Below are 8,364 nucleotides of genomic sequence, written 5' to 3'. Positions count from 1 at the left end.
CGCTGGAGTGAAAATACACGAGAGGACGCTGCGGTGCAAATGCGTATGTAAGCGCGTTCCAGACGACACATTCTCTTTCTGCCTTGGATGAAAACTAGGGGTGTGCGAATATCAAATTTTTCGAATACGAATCGAATACGAATATCCCCAGACAACACGAAAAGTCCTAAGGATGCCCCAAACAAGTATCTAAGTCCCACATCCAATAAAGGAAGTCATATGGGTGTCCCGTAGACTTCAGCGAACGGATGCCCATTAAACATCCCAGAAGAGGACATGAATGGGTGGATGCTTGCATGCCTCATATCAACACACGCGTTTTTAATCTACTTACTCATATTAGCACACATATATGCATGTTGTCTTCATGAATTAATTATGTACATTTCCAGCAATCATTGTTTAAAATCGCACCAATACATATATGGAACTTGCGCAACCCTTCACAAATAATTAACATGTATTAATTAAACAGGCGAGAACACATAAGGGCTCTGGTTTGCTGGAGCTTTGCATACTAATTATTCTTTCATGCAGGCCTTAATGAATTAAAGCATGTCCGCCTTGAGCAACGACATATATTGCGTGATGTGCTGATATGTGCTGCGCGTTGCTCGTTTATTCGGAACCACATTCATGCATGCGATCAACTTTGCTCACTAAACTGTTCCAAAGTACTTAGCTCCGATAATACACGAAGAAGTCCAATATAGTTAAACGTTAATCGGGATTGAAAACCGTCTCATGTAAAACTAACCCTCCTGTGTGCTCCGTCCGAGAAGCGGTGATCAGTTTCGGTTTCAGTTCTTTGAATGTATCGTTTTACATGTACACTGCTCTTAAGTGGGCAGCCGAAAAATTACGAAAACAAAAGATTTGTAATTCGTATTTGAAGTGCGCTGTAGTTTCTTAACTTTTTCTTTTATTTTATGCTCATTATATGTACGACAGCATTACGGCATTACGACAACGCGGCTGTGGCTGCAGTCTGTTTCTATAGTTCCGCATTTGAAGCGTGTTCTCTGCGTGCGGTGCGTGCGGTTATAACAGTACAATTCGCGCGCACTCTGAAATTTGGGTTCGCGGAGCTCGTTGTAATCGAAGGTAAGTGTTGTTTTCCTACTGTTTTTTGACCTGTCAAACGTGAAGATACTCGTGTGTTGGCCTTGTTTTTTATCTTTAAAGCTTGCATACGCTTGGCGGGAAGAGCGCGCCATGGAAAGCGAATACGAGAGTAAGCTATCGTTGCACTTATCATTATTCCATGTTGGCTGTGTTCATCTGCCTTTTATGTGCAGTGCGATGCTATGTGCGCGCAATATTGGTAGCTGCTGGCGAATGTTTTAACGCGGAGGAGGATCTTTCACGTGTCGCTTTTACCTCCAATCAGCCAGAAGTTCCCGAACCACCTTTGAACCGTTCGCGCGGCCAAGTTGCGAGTGCCGGCATTTATGGCGGCATGCTGGAATCTTGCGACTAGGAGCACCATACTGGTGTCAACATGCACAGCGTTCCCGTGGAACCCGATAACGTGTCCGACGGCTGCCACAGATGCCCTACACAGCAGGACACTGCAACGGATCCTAACTCAAGCATATTGAAAGAACAGTATATCGCATCGTTGAGAGAAGACCTGTGACAATGGAGCTTAGAGTGAAGTGTGCCTCACGATGCCGTCACAAATCTGTTAAAGGTTCTTCGCTCGTATTCTTGCATGCGTGAGCTACCAAGTAGCGCCAGGGCGCTTATGTCCACCCCAAGAGTGGCGAATGTCACACTACTGCTGGATTTTGGACATTATTGTCATTTTGGTTTACGTGAAGGGCTTCAATCTGCTCTCAGACATGTTTACCATGTGCCCAATGCCTGTGGTCTGTTTTATGTTCAGGCTCATCGCACGTACCAGTATCCTCAACTCTTGCTGCGGCTTCAAGGCCATACACGGAACCACGCATGCTTGGTATGTCATTCTGCAGTTTCACATAGCAATGTTTTATCTTGCTGAGGTTGGGTGTTTGCTTTTTTGCATTGTGCGGTAAGGTGGAGTGCAAACTATGGTTTCTATGTTTTAGGTGCTTTGCACATGTTGGAAGCTGTCAACTCTTTTACGGAACTGCAATCCCATGGTATGTCATTTATGCGGTATACATCATTATGTTGCTGTTATGCAATGTTTCCAGTTTTTACCTTGTTTTGTTGTGCAATCATTGTGCTATGGCCAAATGCCTGTAGTCTGTTTTATGTTCAGGCTCATCGCACATACCAGTATCTTCAACTTTTGCTGCGGCTGCATGGCCACACATGGAACCGAGCATGCTTGGTATGTCATTCTGATGTCTTATTGCATGTTGCTGTAGTTTATTTACATTTACTCGTTAAATTGAGAATTCTTTGCCCACCTCAGGTGTTTTGAGCCTGCCCGTCTGTCTCTGTATCTATTTTATTTCTGTCTGCCTGTCTGTGTAACTCTAGATGTTAACTTGTGGTGTCAGTTATGTTCAGATTCACCGTGCAGTCCAGGACCCGCATATCTGACCGGGGCTACAAGGTCACAAACAGACCCACAAGTGCTCGGTATGTCATTCACCTTCTTTAATGGTTACAGTCCATACTGTTCAGTGTCCTTGGGTCTTATTAATACTAAGGGAAAAATTCCAGTCTTGTTTATGTGTTTTCTTGCTTCATGTTTACTTGAGGCAAATGTTTCCTTTGTACTGTAGATGTACTATTCACATATGTAATAATGCATGCCCAGAAGAGTGAAATTAATTCCACGAGTATTGTTCTTTATTGTAACGTGTTGGAAACGGAAGGTGATATTCTTAGCACTAAATCAGCTTAGAGTTTAGTTGGGTTGCTGGCTTCATGATGGAAAAAATTATGGCACAACCCATCTTACAATGACTGTCACCAGTAATACGACTTGTGTTCAAGCAATGTAACAGCCTGCTGTATTGCTCCACCTCCATCTCTTGAGCTCGTGTATCTGGGCAGTGTCCTATTTTCTTCATATATGCTATGTATCAGCATAAATAGAAACACAAACTGCATAGCTTCTGCACAGTGTGCCTCACCTTGCTCTGGTTTCATGATAATAGTGTTAGTGTGGGCATTCATTACCCTCCCCTATGTCGCAGCCACGTAGCACAAACGAAAAAAAATTGTATGTTGCTGCTGGCATAACATACTTTCCCATTGTCGTTGTGGCACAGTGACACACTACCATGAGTCATGTTGAAGAGACAGGCGTGCAAACATGAACACAAGAGGGAACTGAAGACACCACAAACGCCTTGACATCTTGGCTTCTCTCTTGTGTCCGTGTTCGCACGCCCTGTCTCTTTAATATGAGTACCTACAAACTAGCTCAGCTTTCTGTCATTCTAACCATAAGTCAGTGGCGCAGTTTATCCCTTCGTTCTTCTTTAGGGGGGGGGGGGAGCATGCTTCATCATTTGAGCAACGATGGTTGCTAGTGTGCAAGCGGTGACTTATAAAACATATGTGCTCGTGGTGCTGCTGCAGCATCAATCAAATCGTAGATCCTCACTTACACTGTTATCACCAAGCCAGTGTCGCAAAAACTGCAAAGAAGGCTGTACGTAGATTTCAGTGCATGTTAAAGAACTCCACGTGGTCAAAAATTTTGGCTACCATAATCATGTGGTTTGTAACGTAAAACCCTAACAATTGTTATTGCAAAGAAGACTCATGCTTTGCTGTTAGCGCTCCTACGAGTAACTCTCAGCAATGTTCATGACCGTTCTTTTTACATGTGTTGCCATATAATTCACTGAAAAGTTTTAAAGCTGTAGGCTGATCTATAGCTAGCCTGGCTATGTTCGAATCATTGCGGTAGTTTTTCATCTTAGACATAGTGCTGAACTGAAAACTTTCATAACACTGATGCCATCACTTCTTTTTCAGCCTTCATGGAAAGAATACTACAAGTGTTAAATAGCATGAAGCACGCCCAGCAAGCCCATTCGCAATATTTCAACGAGCTGCTAAGTAATGTTGACAGTGCAGCTCCGCACCCTCATGGCCTCCCACACCTGCCTTTCTCGAATGTGGCGGATGTTCTTGCATATGAGGAGAAGTTCGAGACAGACAGCCAAGCTCATGATCAAATGGTAATTTCTCTGCTTCATGGCCTAAGCTCAGTATAATGTTGCCTGTCTTGTAACTACAGCATGCTGGAGTGACAAGGCATTTATAAATTCACGTGAATATTACTTATGACAGTCTGATGAATGACGTACTGTTGAATTTTTACATAGCTAGCTGCATATGATAGTTCTAAAGAATTTAAGTAAAGCTAGAAGCCAGCTTGTATTTCTTTATTACCACAAGATTATTTAGGTTGCACAACATTCAAAGTAAACTGGATCACAATGTATCTTTCTGGCTGTATATCTTCTTGTTTCCTTTTAACAGAAAAAGCACATGGTAGAAGGGGGAGATTCGACGAAACAGAAAAGAACATGTGTACTGCAGTCCCTCCTCAGCTGGAATGCTGCAGTGGGCTTCAGTTGGTTTGGCACCAGGAGAAAGAAATTCTGCGAACTGCACCTCTGCAAGCTGATGTGCGGTGAGTCAGGTGTAGCAAGCTTGATATAACTTGGTTTTTTTGTGAAATCTTCTGTCAAGCAGTATACTCAATATAGCTAGGTTGTCTATTTATACTTTGCTGCAATTAGTCCTGGTATTTACTTTCAGTTTTTAAGGGTGTAGTACTTTTGGGGCCCGGGCTGCCGTATGCTGTCATCGCTTGGCATAATGCAGGCAAAACCACGTACAGCATAGCCATCTGTAGCGTAATGAGCGCGTGCTCGCACCAAGGAGGTCTTCTTCTTGTTCTTCGAGCGCCTTGATGATGATATTAAGTGTGGAGCACATTAGGGGCCCGGGCTGTCATAGCCTGCCGTTGCTTGGCATTACGCAGGCAGAGCCATGTAAAAAAATAGAAAAAAGAGGAACCAGGCGAGAAATAGACAGAGAAAGAACAGGAAGAGGTAGAAAGAAAATTAGAAAGAGAAAGAAATAAAGAGAGAGGAAGGAATAAATAAAAACAAAACGAGAAGAAAAGACAGCAAGACGGAAAAGTAGTAAAAAAAGAGAGGCGGAAAGAAAGAGAAAACTGAAGAGAAACAAAGAAGGCTGCCCAGCTCCGCACTTCCTTCAGGCTTGTCACCATACATGCGAAGCTGCCTTAATTTCTAGAAGAGTGCCATACCGGCCCAAGTTTTGTGTGGTGTGCAAAACTTATAGGAACGATAACTTTGCTTCTATGCATGCAGGCGTGTTGACTAATGGCATCCGAAACCCGAATGCGACCCTGAAGGATGTGGAGAAGGCCGCGATGACCTGGTTCCGTCATACTGCTGAGCGGCTTGCCGCGCAACAAAAATAGTTTTTCTTTTTTTTGAACTAATAAGATAATCCTGAAGGTCAGTTATTTGTTGCAAGTTCTCTGCATTGCGTGTATTAAAATTTGTTTTTTTTTCACCACTGTTTCATTCCTTCTTTGTTGTTTCTTGTTTATGTACGCCATATTGAGTGCCATCATTTTTCTGGTGCATTGTTTCCTGTGCTGAACTGAACTTTTTGTTTCCTAAAACCTAATTTTCTTACTTGCACGCTGCCTGTAGATTTAAGAGCAAAGAGTAATTAACAGCACCAATAGTATAATGCTAAAATCAGGTCCACTACATAGTGCATTGTTCAAAAGGTGCCCCTGCAGTAATCGCAAAAGCATCCGAGCAAGCAAATACAACCCTGAATTCTGCACTAGTAGATGAGAATTAGGCGAGTTGAGTGTGCTAGTAAAGATATTGTGTTTCAGGAAATCAAAATTTCAGTTAGGCTAAGGGAACAACAGAGAAAGAAAATGATTACTTTAAGCTTTGTATTAACAGTTCCAGTGAGGAGAATGTTTCCTTATACATATGCATGCCCTTTATGCATGGCAAATGTGCAGTAAAATAAAGAATTCAAACTTCTATTTGCATGAACTATATATTGTCTAAGTTATAGTGTGACATTAAACTAGTGTAATACATTTACAAGATCCAGAAATACTACGAGTATTTTAAAAATTCATTTTTCCCACTGAACACGCCTAACTTTAGCCATCTTCAGAAAAGTACGAGATGTGTTGTACTTGTCCCACGGTTTTTTTGTACTCATCTCTGTTCTAGAACTGTTACAGGATCATGGAATTCAGAGCTTTTATCATTGGCTCCTTTACCTGTGCTTGAAAGCATCTTCAAGCTGTTCTTTCTCTGGCTTGAAATTGAAACACATAGGGCAAGATCCGTTGTTCTTCTATTTTACATTGGGAACTTCTACATGCAAAAGTGCTCTGTAGGCAGATGTGTGGGGTTCTGCCCTTGCAGCAGTGTTTGCAGTGTTTTCAAGATTTGGAAAATAAGCAAAGAAGAAAGCAACAGAACCACTCAACATATTATAGGCCTACAGTCACATGAAAAAGCAGGAGTGAATTGCATTGCTGCAAGAGTACGTGCAGGGGTTTTAAAAACATTGAAAGAAATGTAAGACTTTCAAAAAAGCAGTTCTTTCTATTAACTAGCATGTGCCCTTTAAATGCTGCATGTACTGATAATGGAATGTGCAACATCCAAATCTAATCCCAATATAATCCCGAGATGTCCTATGGGGAGGAAGTCCTATGGATCCAGTTTTTTGTCTCATTTTGGAGGCTTCCAGGAGGTTTCCGGGAATTATTTGGGACATCCTTAGAACTTCCCACACATCCTAAGCAGCGCATCCTAGGTGTATCCAAAGGACGCCATTGCGTTGTCTGGGATCCACCTTCGAATATCGAATCGAATATCGAATATCAAAGGAAAAATGCCTCCACAGCAACAATATTTTATTTAACATGTAGCTATTTGAAAAAAAAAACATTAACAGCCTGACCGGCAACATAACATACACTGCTATCTCCAGAACACAATGTCCAGGCTAGCACAATGCACATCACAACACAAGCAAATATCACGGCACAATGAAAGTAATGACTAGATGTTATCATGAAGAAATATGAGTTGCTCCACATGATCAGGCAGCAAGCACTCCCTTCTAACAGAGATAACCCCTCCCTCCCTTGCCACTGAAAAGGCACGCTCGCTTGGTACAGAAGTGGCTGGTATAGGGGGTATGCACTGTACCTTGATCCGCGAGGTGGCGATAGCATCGCCGGGCAGCGACGCCATTTTGGCGGTACGGCCGTTCGTGAGCGCAGAAGCAGGTAGCAGTACCGGCAGTATCGGGCTACGTTCTGTATGCGTTCTGCTTAGCCCACACACAGCAGTGTCTCGTGCGCGTGCGTATTTATTACGTGAAAATCTTTGAACGAATTTATTTGCGTGTGCGGACAGACGGTACGTGCCGTGGTTGCACGTCAGCCGGCTGCGACAATGGTGAACTGCGCCGTGTTTGGTTGTAACAACCACGCGAAAAAGAAGCCCGTGGATCGGAATGCTGGCTCTGTAGGTTTCTTTTTCATACCAAAGGCCAGCTTTGCAGGTGCAGTGAGCAGCTTGTGCCTCACCGTCTTCTTTGATGAGAAGCCACGGCGTAAGGAGCTTTTCATTAAATGACTGAATGACAAACCTGGGAGTACAAACAGACAACCTCAGTGATGTGACCTAAACATAAATTAGAAAGCTATCGTAGCTGCAACGTTGGAATACTAAGAAATGTCTGAATAAAGCAACGTCAACGCTGATTTGCACGACGTAAGTGATCGACGCAACGCGGATTCTTAAATTCTGGCGATAGTGTTTAACGCGGAATGGAGTTAGATCGCGGATTGGAGGAAGCTGCGCGTCGCCCTAGCTAGAACTGTCGCTTAACGCTTGCGATAACTCAGCTACACACGAGCAAGGCAATCAGCGGTTGTTGAAATGCGAAAACCATTTAGAAACAGCCACTGGCAAGTGCTGTAATCCCTTCCTGCCCTGACGTCCCGTTACCGTGTTTACGGGTTTCACACGGCGCTAGCACGATAGAACAAACGCGATTAGAAATAAACGGGGAAGCCGGCTTCCTTTTCTGACAACAGCGATTGTGCTGTACGGCAGAACTTCGACGCCTGCACTAAAAAGCTGCGATAAATCGACTACACATTAGCACCGCACGCAGCGGTTGTTGAGAAGCAAAAACCATTTGAAAACAGCACTGCAGTAATTGCTGTGATCTCTTCCCTGCCATTACATCCCGTTACTGGGTTTACAGTATCGGCAGAGCGCTCGCACGGCACAATAAACGCGATTACAAGTGGACGAGGGAAGCCTGTTTACCTTTCCAACTACAACTATCGTGCTGTCTTTGAGAACC

The 8,364-nt window shown here is 43.4% G+C and overlaps 1 long non-coding RNA gene across 1 annotated transcript; it reads left to right on the top strand.

Moving 5' to 3' along the window:
- The first annotated feature begins 1,794 nt into the window (after window positions 1-1,794).
- On the top strand, window positions 1,795-4,286 carry LOC119397803 (uncharacterized). Its single transcript, XR_005184600.2, has 4 exons — window positions 1,795-1,960; window positions 2,073-2,320; window positions 2,503-2,574; window positions 3,928-4,286. It is a non-coding gene; the product is annotated as an uncharacterized LOC119397803 (long non-coding RNA).
- The last annotated feature ends 4,078 nt before the right edge of the window (window positions 4,287-8,364 follow it).

The sequence above is a fragment of the Rhipicephalus sanguineus genome, chromosome 6, assembly GCF_013339695.2.
Source record: "Rhipicephalus sanguineus isolate Rsan-2018 chromosome 6, BIME_Rsan_1.4, whole genome shotgun sequence".
NCBI lineage: Eukaryota > Metazoa > Arthropoda > Arachnida > Ixodida > Ixodidae > Rhipicephalus > Rhipicephalus sanguineus.
This window is presented reverse-complemented; position numbering and strand designations above follow the sequence as displayed.